Genomic DNA, 18,946 nt, shown 5'->3' with positions numbered 1-18,946 from the left:
AGATACACAAAACTTTATGTCCCAAAATAAGACTCACTTGGAAATCAGAAACTATTTCCATACTACAATTCTGTGAACATGCACTGTATGCCAAGATCTGCCCATAACAGATACTTCTTTTTTTCTAGTGTTTATTTCCAATGTTCAACTTTTATTTTTTTTATTGGACAATTTCCTTATTTACATTTCAAATATTATCCCCTTTCCTGGTGAGAACCCCCTCCCGAGACCCCCTACCCCAGTCTCCCTCCCCCTGCTTCTATGAGAATGTTCCCCTTAATGACACTTTTAATACTTATTGCAACACACGAAGCAGAACTCTTAACACTCAGTTGTTTACTCATAAACACGTGGAGCCGCGATTGCTAAATCTGAAAGTGTCCTTCATAATTTTTGTTAGAAACTTAATCTCCTGTGCAACAGTAATTTGAAGAGTGCATGAGAGAAGGTGTTGGGTTAGAAGGACTCTCTTTAAGGCTGAAATAAAGGGCTTCTGACTGTCTTTTCCATTCTGCCATGTGAAGAACAACTCTACTTCTGAACTTGCAAGATTCTCTTAAACACAGGGATTCTGCCCTATGTAGATCAGATGCCAATGTCCTGACCTTAGCTTTAGTGCCCACAATTAACTGCTCCAGTTAGTACTGAAGCATGTCCAGATAAAGACAACAACCCCTTCACAAAGTTTTGTATTTATTATTTTCTTCAGTAAATGGATTAATAAAATCCATCCTAAAATTACTATATTTTCCTATTAATATATATTAATTGTTAAAAATGAGTTTCACTGTGACATATCCATACATATATGCTATTACCTATCAGTATTCATCTGTTCTTTCTATTTTGTTCTTTATGTCTCTCATAACTCTCCTTCTATCGTTTTATATAATGAAGAGTATGCCAGTTTCCCTATCCATTACATTTACTACCTCCAATGATGATATTCTTCCTGCTGATAGATTTTCTAAACAGTTCTGCCTGTGGTTTGTGATTGTGTTGTAAGGTTATTATACTATTTTGGTTACACCTGAATACTGTTTATTTCTCTTTAAGGAATATTTTGTATTATATAATTAAAAAATACCTTTAAAGAAACATTTTCTTTATTTTATAAGCAAAATTATTCTGTTGTCCTCACAATATATTCTAGGAGCTGAGTAGTTTGAAAAATATAACATGAGACTATTCTACAGAAGAAAATGGAAGTCATAAGAACTTTTAGTTCCAAGAACATTTTAAAGATTATTTTTATTTATTTATTTATTTATTTATTTATTTATTTATTTATTTATTTTTGAGACAGGGTTTCTCTGTATAGCCCTGACTGTCCTGGAACTCACTCTGTAGACCAGGCAGGTCTCAAACTCAGAAATCCACCTGCTTCTGCCTCCCCAGTGCTGGGATTAAAGGCATGTGCCACCACTGCCAGGCTAAAAGTTAATTTACAACATACTTAATGGTAAACCAAATGCTGACATAAAAGGTTTAAGTTTGTCTATGGCCAAAAAATAAACAAAAAAACCCAAAAATATTAACATGTTTTTTTTCCACCTTCATTTTGCCTGGAATAATGGATACACAATGTGTGTATGTTTGTGTGTGTGTGTGTGTGTGTGTGTGTGTGTGTGTGTGTGTGTGTGTATACGTGTGCATGTGTGCGTGCATGCAGTTTTACATTAGGTCCAGGATTGTCAACAGTAGGCTAATTTTTGAAGTAGAGTGAGTGTTGTTTTAAGGAATCAAGACTCTGGCTGCTCATCCTCAACTGGCTTCCTACTGACCACATTATTTGATTGATTTCCAGCAGGAGAATGGTTGGTGAAATAAATTCTAGTCACTTATAGCTGAGATTATAACATATTAGTCTTTTACTATGATTCATCAGTAATTATTCTAAGATGGCATTGATACGCTTTACTCCTTTGTTGGCTTAGAGAGGTTAATAAATGTTAAAGAATACTAGTAATAACAACAATTAATAACAATGTTGAGCCGGGAGGTGGTGGCACATGCCTTTAATCTCAGCATTTGGGGGGCAGAGGCAGGTAGATTTCTGAGTTCAAGACCAGCCTGGTCTACAGAATAAGTTCCAGGATAGCCAGGGCCACACAGAAAAACCCTGTCTCAAAAATCCAAAACAACAACAACAACAAAAACAAAACAAAACAAAAAAACCCAAACAAACAATGTTGAACTTATCAGTGCCTTTATTCTAAGAATGAATTAATGAGCACTCTGTGAATGTTGTAGTCCCATCAGGTTCTCTTGGAAAAATGAGTACCACATTGTTGTTGTTTCAATTTTAGGACTGGAAATTCCATAAACAAGTCTGATGTGATACCTTCAGAATAAGATGTTTAGAAGACCTTGCTAAAACATAATCCTGAGTATTTTATTCATTTTTTTAAAGTTTTAAAAGCAGAGTTTTCAGTGTCCTTTTGTGAGCTTACACAGAAAAGAAAAACAAAAACAGAAATATTGCTTCCCTACTTGGGTACACTGAAAAGTTTTCTGTGTATTACTATTATCAATCTCCTTCTTTGAGTACAGTTAGATTTTATGATAGGCATATTGGTTTTGTCTAGCCTACAAGATCTCTTTTGTTTTGACAAAACAAAACTATTTGTATACAAATAGTTATACATATTATATATACAATAGTAAAATGAATAGCTATCACTTGATAACTATAACATTCCCACTTTCCTTTCATCCCAATCGTTCTCATTTCTATGAGATGTTATATTTTATATGATGTTGAATGTTATCTTAATCTTATAGATTGAAAGTTATATCATTATGTCCTATATTAGAAATGGATAAAGTTTAAAATCCTGAAGGAGTATCCTGGGTCTTGGAAAACCTGACTGGCTACTACATTTTGGAAATTGGACCAAGGTCTCCCATTTCTTGTGGAGTTTTTGTGGGGAGTGTATATTCTGCTTCCACTCCTCATCAACCATTGTTCTATAGAGACTATAATTTTTAAATTGAGTTTAACTAATTCAGTGGTATTTGTCCTTATTGGGCACATACTGCTATTGAGTCTGTGTTTTTGTCTTTGAGAGGCCCTCATGTTCTTTGAGCCTACCCCTCTCTCCTTCTTGCTGAATGCCACTGAATTCTTTTGTGCCGGACATCAGCAACCATAAACATGATCATAGAATGATGCTGTAAAAAATTGATTTCACAGTATACAGGACCAACAGGTATAAGAATGGCAAAATTGTCCCTTTCAAAGTTATCAGACAACATTGGGAGTAGATCCCAGAAAATGAATTGGCCACATTGTTCAGTAGGGAATAAGAGTCAGTAAAGGAAATCTATTAATCAGAGTTCATGCAAAAGTTTTAGGTAATAAGTCAGCTAAATGATCTTATTATAAGCTTTTTAAATCAAGACACATTGAAATGTGGCTCTAACAATACATATAGCACAGGGAGAGAATTACTAAATCCAATTTACAATTAAGTGCAAGCATTAAGGGTTCACATAATTAAAAATATGCCATGACTTATGTTCTCAACAATTTCAGAAGATGCCTGAAGCTAGGGTTTCCTGAAGTGTGGTTTTAAATATGAGCAGGGAGGACAAGGAAGGGGTAAAGTTATTGTTTATATTTTTCTCCTAGGACAACACTGAAAGTTTGTCAGAAGCATCTGTGCTTTAAACAGTGCAATGTAGTCAAAACTGGCAAGCACAGTTTGGAAGTTAATTTCAAAGGTTTATGATACCACAGTATTCATATTTAGCAGCTGTCAATTTGTTACTGGCAACTGCAATAAAAATCAGCAAAACCTGGAATCTTCTTTGCGTAAGAGACAGCTGTTTCCGAACACAGCAGCTTTTGAGGATATGGTTCTGTTTTTAGCACAGCGAACTCTATTTGAGGCATTCTATTTTTATTTAGTGAAAAAAATTCAAAAGAAGAGATTTATATTATTTAACTTTATTTTGACAAAGTAAGGATGAGAAAGTATGATGTGCCTGTTCCTCCATCCCTTTTAAGCCATGTTTTCAACCTAGTGGTAGTTTGATCATTTTTTTAATTCAAATTTTAATTTTTTAATTGAATATTTTATTTACATTTCAAATGTTATCCCCTTATCCTGGTTTCCCCTCTGCAAACTCCCGTCCCATCCCCTTACCCTGTTTCTGTGAGGGTGCTCTCCCACCCACCTACCCACTCCCACCTCACCATCCTAGTATTCCTCTACATTGGGGCATTAAGCCTTCACAGGACCAAGGGTCACCCCTTCCACTGTTGCGAGATAAGGCCCCTTTAGCTCCTTCAGTCCTTCCCCAATGGGGTTCCTGTGCTCAGTCTGATGGTTGGCTGTGAGCATTCCCATCTGTATTGGTCAGGATCTGGCAGATCCTCTTAGGAGACAGCTGTATCAGGCTCCTGTCAGCAAGCACTTCTTGGCATCTGCAATTGTGTCTGGGTTTGGTGTCTTTATGTGAGGTAGATCCCCAAGTGGAGCAGTCTCTGGGTGGCCTTTCCTTCAGTCTCTGCTCCACTCTTTGTTCCTGTATTTCCTTTAGACAGGAGCAATTCTGGGTTAAAATTTTGGAGATGGGTGGGTGGTTTCATCCCTCAACCAGGGGGGCATGCCTAACCTCTGGATATAGTCTCGACAGGTTCTCCCTCTGCTTTGTGGGGTATTTCTGCTAATATCATCCCCTTGGGGTCTTGGGAGGTTCTTGCTTTTCTAGCATATGGGACTTTCTGGTTGCTACCTCCAGTTCCCCATCCCCCATTGCTACACACCTCTGTTCAATTTCCTGATCCTCTGTACATTTCCTCCATCCTCCCATACCTCTTTTTCTCCTCCCCTCTTCTCTTCCTCCCAAGTCCCTCCCACCCTCTACTTCCCTTGATAATTTTGCTCCCCCTTCTAAGTAGGACTGAAGCATCCACTCTTTGTTCTTCCTTCCTTTTGAGCTTCATGTGGTCCATGAGTTGTATTATGGGTATTCCATGCTCTTTGCTTAATATCTACTTATCAGTGAGTACATACCATGTGGTATTTTCATCAGTGAGTACCTACCATGTGGTATTTTCATCAGTGAGTACATACCATGTGGTATTTTCATCTTTGAAGAATCATTTGGCACCATTTAAAAGAAAATGTGTGTTTCAACGAGACACTGTGGGCACTTCATGTGTGTAGAGGCCCAGAATACAGGAACATGTTTAATGGTACACAGAAATACCTCCACAGTGAAGAATTCTTTGTTGTCCATGTCACTTGAGCCAAGACTGAGAAGGCGTGATTGAGATGAGTGATTGATATGGTAGGAGGGTTTACATTTCTGGACAAGCCCAGTTTTATCAGAGCTGTTTAGGTAGGGAATTACTGTTAAGCACAGGCTGTGGCATTGGAGTAACAGAGTAAGAAACCTTTAAATGGAATTTTAAAAGGTATGTTTGCACTAATGTAATCAAGTTACCAGCACTTATATAGAATGTTTCTATGTATAACATTTTATAACTGGGCTATAAAAAAATGAATCTATAACTAAAACTGGACAGATAGTTTCTTTGAATAGAAATTATTTTTCAAATGCACATTCAATAATGTTCTTCACCTACTCCTTAATGAATGCTAAATGAATATTAAAAACTTGAATATAATTTTACTTCTACCAATTACATCATCACTTTCTTAAATTAAAGATTAAAGATGTTTACAAGTAAATTTATAGCAAATAATATTAAGTAGATATTAGTCACTTCAAAAATATTAACCATAATTCTTCCAAATAAAAGAAACAGTCACGTTCCACAGGAGAGGAAGAATCAAGAGCTCACTTTTCGCTGAATGCCACTCTCTCTCCATCATTGAAAAGTACTCTCAACCAATATCAATTATCCTCAAGTATTTATTTAACACATAAAAATTTACTGCAATAATACATAGCCCATTGACAATAGAGAAGATTGGAGATTAGGAAATAAAGGAGTATAGATTAGCATAATCCAGTGATAGCCACATTGTTTAGCTAAAATATGTGTATTCCTATAAAATGACCTGTGGGAATAAATCACTTAGATGAAATTCAAGGAAGACCTACAATAATGATAGTTCAAAACATAAAAGTGCCCCAACATTTCAGTCTTCAAAATGCTTTTCACTGAAATTCTTATGAAGTAGTGTCTCTCTCTTATGTTAAGGTAATGGATATTAATACCGTTCTTACAACATGCCTGATTGTAGCTGTCTTTTGGATATCAACTCATCTAATTCTGCTGAAGACCCCATGACATATGTATACATATGTAGTTTCCATTTTACAGTAAAACTGAAAGATGCAGAAATCTTCACCCATGATACCTCATCAATATTGCCCAAATGAGGCCTGAACAAGGACAATATCCATAGACATGCTAACACTGAAGTCAGGAATCTCACAGGCCCACCCCTAGACCAAGCCCTACAGGGAATAAACTAATGCTGAGAGTGAGAGACTTAGTCTTCCACAAAGATAAACCCATAATTAGTTATCCAGTACCAAGTAGTGAGCCCCCAAATCACATACATACAATCAATACTAAAAGGGCTCAGACACTTGTAGGTGTGTGTGTGTGTGTGTGTGTGTGTGTGTGTGTGTGTGTGTGTGTGTGTGTGTGTGTGTGTGTGTATGTGTGTGTGTGTGTAAAACAAAGCAAAGGAGACTATGTATTTGAGAGGAATGGGGGGGGGGTGAAGGTAACATGGAAGGTGTTAGAGAGATTAAACAGAAGAAGAAAACACTGTAATTTTCTTTATACTAAAAATAACAAAAATAATATTTCCAAGGTCTCACAGCTAGTAATCTGAAGTAAGATTTATTCATTGCTTTCTGTTACATGGCTGTCACCCTATGATTCTACATGGATTTCTTCTCTTTATTCCATAACACACTTCTTATTCATCCAAACTTACCCTGGTGGTGTGACCTTGGAAGGGGCAAACGTGTACAAAGTTTCAGGTCCTCTCAAAGGGTGTAGGAAAATGGTTGGGAAACAAAGAGTGTGGTATTACTAGACCGTGCACTTATCAAATTGATTTGCCTAAAAAATTCTTAGAATTCGAGGCCCAAACAGATGTGAATTAAGTACATCTGATCTCTTTTGTTTACTACTTTATACTATACAAATTAAGTAAAAACTTCTTTTACTGGGAGGTAAAGTTTAGATGAGTATTCATGACAGGATCTCCCGATTTACTTTTCTTGGGTTCCATTCCTAGACATGAATCGCTATCATTAGATGTCTACTATATTTCTTGAATGTTGGGTGGAAGCATCTGGAGTTTAGATGACATTGCAGCATGATAACTGACTTCACAGGCTCGCAAAGTCCTCATCTTCTTGATCACATTGGGTAGCAATTCCCTATTATTTCTTCACTACAACCATGTCACCATGTCTTATAGATAATATAAGAGTAGGTTCTGGGATACCTCCAACTTAAGATGTATAAAACAAGTATACCCTGCTGTCTAATCCTCTTGGGTGTATTTGCTTCTTTTTTTTTCTAGAGCTTTCACATGTGCTGTCAAGCTGCTAGTGCATGCTCTCTCCAGGTTTTTTTGGAGGTACTCAAAGCTGTGAGTTTTCCTCTTAGCACTGCTTTCATGACTGAGCACGGGGACCCCAATGGGACAGTTAGAGAAAAGACTGAAGGAGCTGAAGGAGTTTACAACCCCACAGGAAGAACACCAATATCAACCAACCAGACACCACCCTGTCCCCAGAGCTCCCAAGGACTAAAACACCAACCAAAGAGTACACATGGAGGGATTCATGGCTCCAGCTGCATTTATAGCAGAGGATGGCCTTACCTGGTATCAATGGGAGAAGAGGCCCTTGATCCTGTGAAAGCTCGATGCCCCAGTGTAAGGAAATGTCTGCTCAGTGAGGTGGGAGTGGATGGGTAGGTGAGGGAGCAACCTCATAGAAGCAGAGGGAGGGGGAGTAGATGGCAGTTTAGGCAGGGGAAATCAGGAAAGGGGATAACACTTGAAATGTAAGTGAATAAAATATCCATTTTTTTTAAAGCAAGTATACCCATCTGTGACTTTTTCCTAGTTGTTTCTCTGTCTGGATGTAGAAAACATGAACATAGTGTTGGGCTTGGAGGACCATAAGGCTTTTCTGGACAATGGCCTACGTTGCAAACAGCTTTGACAGCCTTCAACTACATCATAAGTTCAGACAATGAACAAAGTTTGATGATGCTATGAGCTAGGTGTAAGCATGTTTTCTAATATGGCACTAAAAGTCTGAGTTGTTATAATGTCTCACTTTAATTATACTGACTATTATGAATATATATCTACTATGTTATCAAAATGCTAGATCATTTAAACCTTAAATTACGTTTTTTTAAAATAATTTCATCCCACTGCCATTCCTCTCCAGCAGATTCTTGGTGAAGTCCATTACCCATGAGTCCTCTTATTCGATTGATTACCCTACTCTACCACCAAATCGCTTCAACATTTCTTTGTAGATTCAAATTTTAAAATAGATGTATAGGCACACCAGTTAAGCATTGATTTATAAATCTACAAGCTAGAACTAGGGCACGGTACATCAACTAGGTAAGATATACTTAAACCATTTTTAATAAAATACTACTTTTAAATTTTTGAGTGGCAAATCACCTAGTCAGTTAAACAAAATTAAGTTCATGTGGCCAGAACATTAAAAAATGGCATAAAATATTAGAATATACAGTGATATCCTTATGATTCTCACAAGTAAAAAAAAAAATTTATTTTCTTTTCTCTTTACCAGATTAGGGTATAAGATTTAGTTTTGAAAAGGAGCGTCAGTGTTTTAAACATCTTCCTGAAAAAACAGAGGTGATATATATTCTATATTATGAAGGGTTTTAATATGGTGTTTCTGACCATATGTACACACTCAGAACAATGGATGACTAAACACCAAATTCCTGGCACACCAAGGTGAGAATACAGAAGTCTATTTTGGTAGCATTTTAAAAGTATCTCTTTTAAAAAAAGCAAAGCAAAAGAAAAAAAAAACACTTTTCTCTTTCATCTAAAGATTAGTGGAGAAAGGTTTCAAATTCTTCACAAAACGGACAGAATATTCTAGTATGTACTTGACATTCCAGTAGGCAAATAGTTCTCCTTGCTGGTAAGACATAATCAGAATGGAATGGCAGTATTTCTTAGCAACTATAATTTTATATTTAAAGATGTAACCAAACAAGTATATACACCTTGATGGCAAATGATCAACTGGAGAAGTCATATGCACAGGAACACAAACACAAATATATGTAGATACACACATATGTACAAACACACACACATGCTCATACACACATACATGCACACATACATGCGCCCATACATATGCACACACATACACATGCACACATACATACAAGCACATATATGGACATATGCACAGAAACACACACATATGCACAGACACATACACTCATATATGCATGGACATGCACACATACAAGCACCCACAAATGCACGCAATCATGAATTTTAATGGGAAATAAAATTTCTCAAACTCACCAAAGTTGTTATCAGTTTAGTCAAGAATTTGGCTGAGTCTGACTGGTTTACTTCACACTGTATGCTTTGTACATGGGAGCCTACAGAATAGTGTTGGCTGATATTTGTATTAAAAAAACCAGGGAAACAAATAAAAATATCTATGAAACAGTAATACATATTTTAGAAAAGAAAGTTATTGTGACAACCAGAAGTAATTTCTAATCTAAGGTCATTGATTAATAAGGGAAAGTTTTACTTTTTTAAAAGCAAAGACACTGCATTCTTCTAATTCTTTTCTATCTAGGTTTTAGGACTGTGAAATACTTGAGAACACTGAAATGGTCAAACCTGTAGGTTATTCTTATTTTCAGTTTTTACAGAGTGTTTTTTAAACATTTATTTATTTATTATTCATATGAGTACACTGCAGCTATCTTCAGACACACACCAGAAGAGGGCATCGGATCCCATTACACATGGTTATGAGCCATCATGTGGTTGCTGGGAATGGAACACAGGACCTCTGGAAGAGCAGTCAGTTCTCTTAACTACTGAGCCATCTCTCCAGCCCCTTCACAGAGTGTTTTGCAATTACATGCCATTCTTCATTACAAGAAAGCCAAACTGAATGTAAATAACTTCAGTGTTTCATGCCTTTTAATTTTCTTAAAGGGAAGTGTGTTAGAATTCACAAAAGAAGTTAAAATACATAGGAATATTTTTGCATCCCTTCCTTGGGTGCACATAAATCTTTTGAAATAGACATGCTATAATTTTAAAATTAATTTTCTGCAATGTATATATGGTATTTAAATTTTCCAGTACATACATAATTTTACCAAAAAGCAGTTTAAGATAGACTGACACAAATTCTCAATATTAACTGAAGTCCTACTGGTAGAAGCTCAGTGTGTTCAAACAAAAGTGGTACAGCATCAATTCTACTGACTTAGTCTTGTTTCTTTAAAACTGCTCAACACGTAACATTACAGTCTTCTAATATTTTTAAGGTTTATTCCTTACCATCTTTTTAATTTACAGTTTAGTTTGAAATATGAAATAAAAAAATGTGCCAGAAAGTTCTGAGAGCATTTCACTCAGCTTGTTAAAATGTAAACATCTGTATAGCAGTATTAAACCATCAAAATTAGAATAGCTAAAACTGACTTTGATTGCAGGATTATTCTATTTAAATGGTTTTACATACACAGTGTGGATATGTGTATGTGCTTCTCTATGTGTGCTTTTCTGTGTGCCTCTGTGTGTGTGTCTGTCTCTGTGTGTGTTTGTGTAAATGTATCAGACAAGTTGCATTGAGGTACACCATAATCAAGAAACCAAACTGACTGTACAACTGTAGTCTCTATCTAGCCACCTGTACCGTTACACATGAACTCTTATTGTTTTCTGTAATAACTGTTCCCGAGCCAATTGTGCTTACTTTCTATGATCCTGTCATTTCAAGAATGCCAAATAAATGGAGACAAGTTTACATTGCTTTAAGAGATGAATTTTCTTACTCAATTACTTCTCTAGATATCTCTGCATTAGTGAATATACCACCAGGGCATTTTTGTTACTGTTACATGTCATTGTAGAACATGGCTTGATTATGCATAACTTTTAAAACAACTTGTAGTTTTTCTTTTCAAAAATATACCCCTCCATAGGAAATATGAAAGTGTTTATTAAAAAGCAGCATCTGAAATTATAGTGAACTAATTGTTCATGTGCTATATAAAGATATTTTGAAAGATAGAACTTTTCACATTTGAATATTTTATCTAAAAAGAAATAATTTCTGAGTTATGAAAATGTAATACATCCTATGCAGTAGGTTAATTTATAGCTAGAAATATATAAGCCAGAAAGTCTTATCATTATTTCACTCTTTGCTTTATAATTTAATTTTTTCACAGATTAAGTTAAGTTATTTACAATAATATGTATGTCATAGAAAATACTTAGCTTTTCCATTGTTATTATAATACTTTTTTTTCTTTTTGGTTTTTACAGACATGCTTTCTCTGTGTAGCCCTGGCTGTCCTGGAACTCATTCTGTAGACCAGGCTGGCCTCAAACTCAGAAATCCATCTACCTCTGCCTCCCAAGTGCTGGGATTAAAAGCGTGTACCACCACTGCCCAGCATACAATACCATTTTTTTTTGAAGTGTGGAATGCTTCAGCAAAGTAACTTCAGTGTGATTATATATTCTTTCAGACACATTCAGAAAATAATTTGTTTAAACAAATTATTGACCTTCCATTCAAACACATATTATGTAGTAATTTAGAGGAATTATAAAACTGAACAACATAATGACATGGAAAGAGATTCCAAAGGTATTTAACAGTTGTTGACAAAGATGTTTACAAAAGAGTTTTCATAACACAATCATAACTTTGTAAAATGATATATATATATAATGACATATGCATAAAAATGGGAACTTGTATACTTACTGTGAAATGACAACTCATATTTCAGAAGGGACATTTTCAGCTTTCATTTTCTATATTTTCTTGAAGTTAAATCAATTAACCTACTATTACTGCCCTAAGTAAAGCTTATGAATTATGTTGCCAGTAATAATTTTCTTTTGAATTAAAACTTAACTTTCACAAATTAAGTATCAGCATTTGTGTTCAAAGGTATTCATTAAAGAAGGTCTCAATTAAAAATCAGGTACTCATAAAATAATAGGCTCAATTACTGATATAATTATTTTCTTTTAATATTTTACATCCATTATCATTTTGTGACCACAAATTTAATTCAAGGACATAATCTCTGTTAAATTTCAAAGAACCAAGTTGGTTCATTGAAAACTGGTTGCATCTACCACATACTACTTCAAATAATGTATTACATTATTGGAAAGTACAAAGTCAATGATAGAATTGATAATGGTTAATAGTTACCTAGCAGATATTTGCTATTTTGTTTAACTCATGTTATCTTTTGTTCCTTTTTTTCTTTTTCTTTTTTTCTTTTCTTTTTTTTGAGACATGTTCTTGCTACACAGTCCAACCTGGTTTTAAATTCAAAATCTTCCAGCTTCAATCTCCTGAATAATAGGACTCTATGCATATAAAACCATATCTACTTATGGCTGCTTTACCCTCTTTTGGCTTAGTGATAATACTGAATTACAAAATATCTTCACCAATCAACCTAGCCCATGTTAAGTCACACAGCAGGGTGATAAGAAAACTGCATATTGAGACTAACTATGGAGCAGAGACTGAATGAAGAACAATTCAGAGACTGCCCTACCTGGGAATCCTTTCCATACTCAATCATCAAACTCAGACATTATTGTGGATGCCAGCAAGTGCTGACTAACAGGAGCCTGATATAGCTGTCTCCTGAGAGGCTCTGACAGTACCCGACTAATACAGAAGTAGAGGCTCACAGCCATCCATTGGACTGAGTATAGGGTCTCCAATGAAGGAGCTAGAGAAAGGATGCAAGAAGCTGAAGGTTTGCAGCCCCTTAGGACAAACAACAATATGAACTAACTAGTACCCTCAGAGCTCCCAAGGACTAAACCATCAACCAAAGGGTACACATAGTGGGACTAATGGTTCCAGCAGCATATGGATAGTAGAGGATGGCCAAGTTGGTCATCAGTGGGAGGAGAGGCCCTTGGCTCTGTGAAGGTTCTATGCCCCAGTGTAGGGGAATGTCAGGGCCAGTAAGCAGGAGAGGGTGGGGAGGTGAACAGGGAGAGGGGGTAGGGAACAGGGGTTTGTTTTTGTTTTTGTTTTTTTTTTATATTTTCTTTTATTTCAGAGGGGAAACTGGAAAAGGAGATATCGTATGACATGTAAATGAAGAAAATATCTAACAAAAATAAATTAAAAAAAGAAAACTGCATCTTGCACTGAAGTCCTCTGGCTAGCTCCAAATACATGTTGACCGAATGGTTATTATAGAGATATCACAGTATAAACGTTCTTTGAAAATGGATTTTTTTCTCATATAATACATCTCAACCATAGTTTTCCTTCCTTCCACTCCTCCTAGCTCCCCCTTCTCCTCTCATAATATGTACTTCTTATTTCCATTTTAGAAACAGATAGCTTACCATGAAAAGGGAAACATTCTAAAATTTGAAGTGGACTTGAAGGCTAAGAGAATGGCTTTGAAAGTCAGAATGTGAGCTTCTGTAAGAGTAAACAAGCACCTCCCAACTGTGTACCCAATGGTTCCAAAGCTTGCAAACATCTATCTCTACACTAATGTTGATGGTGGTGGTGATGATGGTGTGGTGGTGGTGGTGGTGGTGGGTGATGATGGTGATAACAATGAAGAAGATAATGACAATGATGATGATGATAACTTCTAGACTTCACTAATTTTCCAGAAGCAAATAGAAACCTTAAGTTTTCATGCATGGAGTTCTCTGGAGTTTGAGCAGTCCCTTCACCATATTACGAACATACCTAAAGGCTTAATGTCAAACACATAACCATGATGTCTACTTCTGTTAGGCCATACTTCATCTACACATCATTTGATAATTTAAATTATGCTAAAAATTTAAAAATTGTTTCAACTTTGACTTTCTTATTATCCTACTTTTATAGATTGTTATTAACACAATTCATTTGTGAACATAATTCTAAAGAGGTGGCACTTCTTTGTGAAGAGGATGCTCAGACTACTAGCTGATGAGGAAGCAGGTATGTGTCTCATCACTGCTCCATAACATTGGATAAGTTACTTAACTATTTGGATTTTATTTAACTCATGTGAAACTTATATTAATGACTTATATGTGATGAACTTTTATAAGCTATCTTAAGAACTCAAGATGAGTCAGAATTTCATTTATTGATGGACATCCATGGACTGGCACAATTTAGAAGGAATTTTTATGCTGCTCTTCTGTTCTCTTTCATTAAAAACAGCACTTACTAAAAACAGCCTTAACTGAAAGTGTAAAAGCTATACAATTCCACTCTAGGATCAATCAGAGATCATCTTGAGGAACAATTGTGTTATCAAATTAATTAATCAGCAGATGAGAGGTTTCAACAGGGCTATTTTCTATGCCCAATGAGTGGTATTGGATGATCCATTGAAGGCTTTTGCACTGGGCTAGCTAAACCCTCAAATATATCAGGAATTGAATTCTGCTTAGCAGTTAATTAGAAGCACTCATATATTGTGTTCTTATATATAAAATGGTACAAAATGAAGACCCAGAACACACCTGACAGGCTCCTTGTACGAACCCAGTCCTCAGGGATCAGTAACCTGTCACTTGCGTCCACAGGTTCAGTCTTAGAGGACTTTATGTAATCACTTGGTCCCTGCTTCCCTCTTTCACTATGGAAGATTTTTGGCTGTTAAAAAGATGACAAATGTCAGGGACAGAAAAACAGTTCCATGGTTAAGAGTGCTTTGATGCTCTTCCCAAGGACCTATTGACTTCCCAGGTGCCACATTAAAGAGCTCAAGACCATCATGATTCTAGCTTCAAAGTATCCAAACCCCTCTTCCTCGAAATGGTTCACACATACTACTGGCATACACAGGTCAACACACCTATACATAAACAAAACTTTAGAAAAAGGTCAAATTGCAGTGTTTGATTAGAAAATTTACATTATTTAATTTTAACATCTGTTGTCATTTTATAGGTGTTGTGCTATTTTTGTAGATTTTAAAAATACCACCCCTCCACCAACAACAACTGAGCTAGTCTGTCTGGAAAATGAGAGTTAAAAGTCTGTTTAAAATAGCTAAAGTTCTTTATATCAGGTGAGGTCTCACAAACAGTTTTCTCCACTGGCATTGCTCCACATCCTTATTCTTCACCATCTGTCTCATCAAACTGTCTCCATGACTGTTCTAATCTTATATGTCCTGGGAAATTGACAAAGACTAACTGTTCCCAGCAAACATTTTTATAGGCAATGCATTACTGATACATTAATCTTTAAAAATCTTAGTGTAGTGTCAGTAAAGGTGATTCTTGGGATTCATATGCTGGAAGGAGAGAACCAACTCCCATGGCCATATGATAACTGCCATCCTCTTCTCATGACCTGTAGGAGCCCATATATGTATACTTGTATGTATACAGATAATATAAGTAATCATTTTATCTTAGAAAGAGTCATGTGTTATGATTTGTCATCAATTCCACAGGACTTTTATGAGTGTCTGTGCTTACAAAGGTCATCCTGAGTTCATTCACATCATTCAAAGCTCTTAAGCTCAAATACACATTAGAATGTTCTTTTGCTTTGTGTAAACACTGCTCTTTTTAGAATTCCAGAGAAATTTCTAAAGTGATATAAAACTTGATACAGCACAAGCATGCATTACACATAGTCAAATTTCAACATTTGATTACCACCGAATGTATTCATATTTTAGGCATGTATGTAACACGATTTTCCATGGCTCCTTTCAGCCACCCACCATCCTCAAGATGAAAGAACTCCAATACCCTTGCCAGTGTGACCACTGTAGAAGTGAGGTGTATCTATCTATATTTCAATATACAATGTAGTTCTCTATTCTGCTAATGTATAAAAACATTTAACATTTTGTCTGTTTTAACATATTTTGTGAATGATTACAAAGCATGCAAAGAGTTTCCCAGCACATTTTCTCTTGAGAAATGTTACTCTGTGTGATGCATGTGACTTCAAGAAAGTTTGGGTTTTCTGAGAAGCCCAACAGTTTGAATACTTTGTCTTCTGAGAAGGGAATGAAACCTGTCTGACATTGCACTGGGAGCTAGAGCGCCTCAGATTCACTTTTTCCTAGCCATCAAGACTTCTTTTAAAGATTTTGGGGTCTTGCACATACTAGACAAACATGTGCCACTGAACTGCATTCTCAGACATCATTAAATATATTTTTATTTGGAGCATAAGGGGTGTATTGTGGCATTAGAATATGTGCATTCAATGGATAAAATTCCCACATTTCTCTGTGATAAAAACATTCAAATTTCTCTCCAGAGCTTTTGAAACACTGAATTAATTACTACCAAAGTAGTTATTCTTTGGTGGCATAGAACATTACAAACTCTTTCTTGTAATCAACCATGCTTAGGACCTATGAAACACCTTCTATCTTCAAGTGCTGACTAAAGACTCAGTATCCCAACTTAAATGAATGAATTCAGGTTATTCTCCAGAATAAAAAGTTGATGAGGCAGAGTGATTCTTTAATTTATCTGAAATGTGAAGGTGTTTTTTGATGTCTATGTAAATCATGCTATAGTGATGCAAATTTTTCCCTCTCATATTATCTGTTCTAAAGTTTGGGTCTGAAAGGTTTCACTTTTTCATTAATTTAGATCTCACATTTTATCCTCCAAGCCTTCCTTTTGAAGATGACCTCACTGACAATAAAGAGCTCTTCAAAATAATTCTCTTGAAGGGCATTTCTTGTCCCTTGCATATTTTCTCCCATCTAAGACAGACACCAATGGAGCTCTTTCTCTATTCCAAACACGATTCTCTCTTGAGATTCTCATCAATAAATAAAGAGACATGCTGCTATCACAGCTGCTTGACACCAACCAAACCCCTCATTAGCTTGTGGACTCTATCATAAGAAAAATAAAGACATTTAAACTCCTTGTTGAAATGCTAGGCATGAAACTACACTTTACATTTTTCACATTCTAAGTTTTTAAAATTGTAAATTCATCTACATTTGAAAAAAATTCAAGTTTCCTCCAAGGAATGAGCACAGAATCATAGTCCTTTGTTATCAATATTTGTTTTGTAGCTTTTATTTTGAAATAGATACTATATGGCAGTTACTATAAAAAATATATAAGCCAAACTATTGTCTTGTAGTGTGTTTGTGTGTGTGTGTGTTTGTGTGTGTATGTGTGTTGTCTACCCACACCAGAACTTTTGAAGCAATGTCTATAATATGACATTCACTGCTCATGTCAAGTCTACCCTAACTATGCTAGCAGCAATCTGCAGTGTATAAACAATGATTTCTTAAGCCTTTGGAGCATTCTTGGGAAAATATTATCACTAAGTGGCACTCTCAGTGCCATAGCTTCAGGATAGAGGTATTTTTAAAAGTTCAAATGAATGAAGAATCTAGAATCTTCCATATTCATTCATGTAAATTCCTTGAATTGTAGGAAAATAAAATACCATTGAAATAATGAAATCTAGTTTGGTCATTTTGTACCAAAATAGCTGATCTATTCAGAAACACACACACACATACACACACACACACACACACACACACACACACACACACACACACACTGTGGGGGACATTAGCAAGTAAATAATTATGTCTTTATTTAAGTGTCCTGGTTCAAAACAATTACTGTAATTTTAATAGATTTGTGCATGAATTCTTTCCAAAAGTGGCAAGAGGGCATGCAATCACATTCTTATCATTTATGATACACTTTGAGCTACGAGAACTCCAAAACCCATGGCATCACACAGGCAACAGAGCAACCGCAGGACTGAACACCTGTTGCCAAGCCAACAGCCACCATTTTCCCAGAATTCACTTGGCTCAGCTCCCACCTTTACTTGTAACTACATCATGATCCCTATACAAAGGAAGTCCTCTCTGATCTAGCTCTTTCTTTCCCTGCTTCTTTTTCTGGTTCCACCTTGCCCTTTCCTCTCTCTATAAACCTCATGTGGAACTTTTTGGCCTGGTGTGGTCTTTCTGGAGCCATGCCACGATCACAACTTTTGTGCCAAAGACTTCAGGAATTGCTACACAGGGGAGCTGCAGAGCCCAGGTGTCTGTCGCTGCCCTGTGCCACCAGAGACCTGAGAACCAACACCACATGGACAGCTGCCACCACCATCACCACTACTACACCACGTGGACTCCATCTGCTGACACCTGCAGTCATCCACCATGTGGATTTCCACCGCTGCAGCAGACCATCGCTGCCGCTGCGAGATTCATAGAATTTTACCATGTGAGCTGGGCCACTGCAGCCTACCATGTGGAGCTGGCCTCTGGCCACACTGACCACATGGTTCCACACTTCCTGCTACCTGACCTATAAGCCTGAAAACACACACCAGCATGTTGATTGGTAAGGAGTTTCTCCAGTTGGCCATACACTGACCCGTTGCTGAGCTCTTCTCAGGATGCTGGTACAAATAGTTCAGTAACAACCTCATCACCCAATGAGCGCTAAACTGTCTTTGAATAGGCACAACCCCCCCCCAGATGTCTCCTGGAAAATCTCAAATCTCTGAAATTAATTCCCTATTTGAGGTCCTTAAAACTGATACACCTATGCAATAAGGTCTGGATTCAATAACCTTTAGATAATAATTCCAAATGGCCAGCCAATTGTATGCTAGACCGGATCAGTTTAAGATATATATATCTTATATATTTGGCAATATATATATATATATATAT

At 36.3% G+C, this 18,946-nt stretch overlaps 1 protein-coding gene and 1 long non-coding RNA gene across 36 annotated transcripts in view; one reads left to right on the top strand and one right to left on the bottom strand.

Moving 5' to 3' along the window:
• Positions 1–18,946, bottom strand: part of Nrxn1 (neurexin 1) — a 1,104,407-nt gene that overhangs the window by 286,219 nt on the left and 799,242 nt on the right. The window lies entirely within an intron of this gene.
• LOC116080250 overlaps positions 18,081–18,946 on the top strand; it is a 27,621-nt gene continuing 26,755 nt past the window's right edge. For both annotated transcript variants that reach the window (XR_004114364.1, XR_004114365.1), the window contains exon 1: positions 18,081–18,611. This is a non-coding gene — a long non-coding RNA (uncharacterized LOC116080250). The remainder of the gene's footprint in view (positions 18,612–18,946) is intronic.

The sequence above is a fragment of the Mastomys coucha genome, unplaced genomic scaffold, assembly GCF_008632895.1.
Source record: "Mastomys coucha isolate ucsf_1 unplaced genomic scaffold, UCSF_Mcou_1 pScaffold6, whole genome shotgun sequence".
Lineage (NCBI taxonomy): Eukaryota > Metazoa > Chordata > Mammalia > Rodentia > Muridae > Mastomys > Mastomys coucha.
The sequence above is the reverse complement of the archived record's forward strand: the minus strand, read 5'-3'. Positions and strand labels throughout refer to the sequence as shown.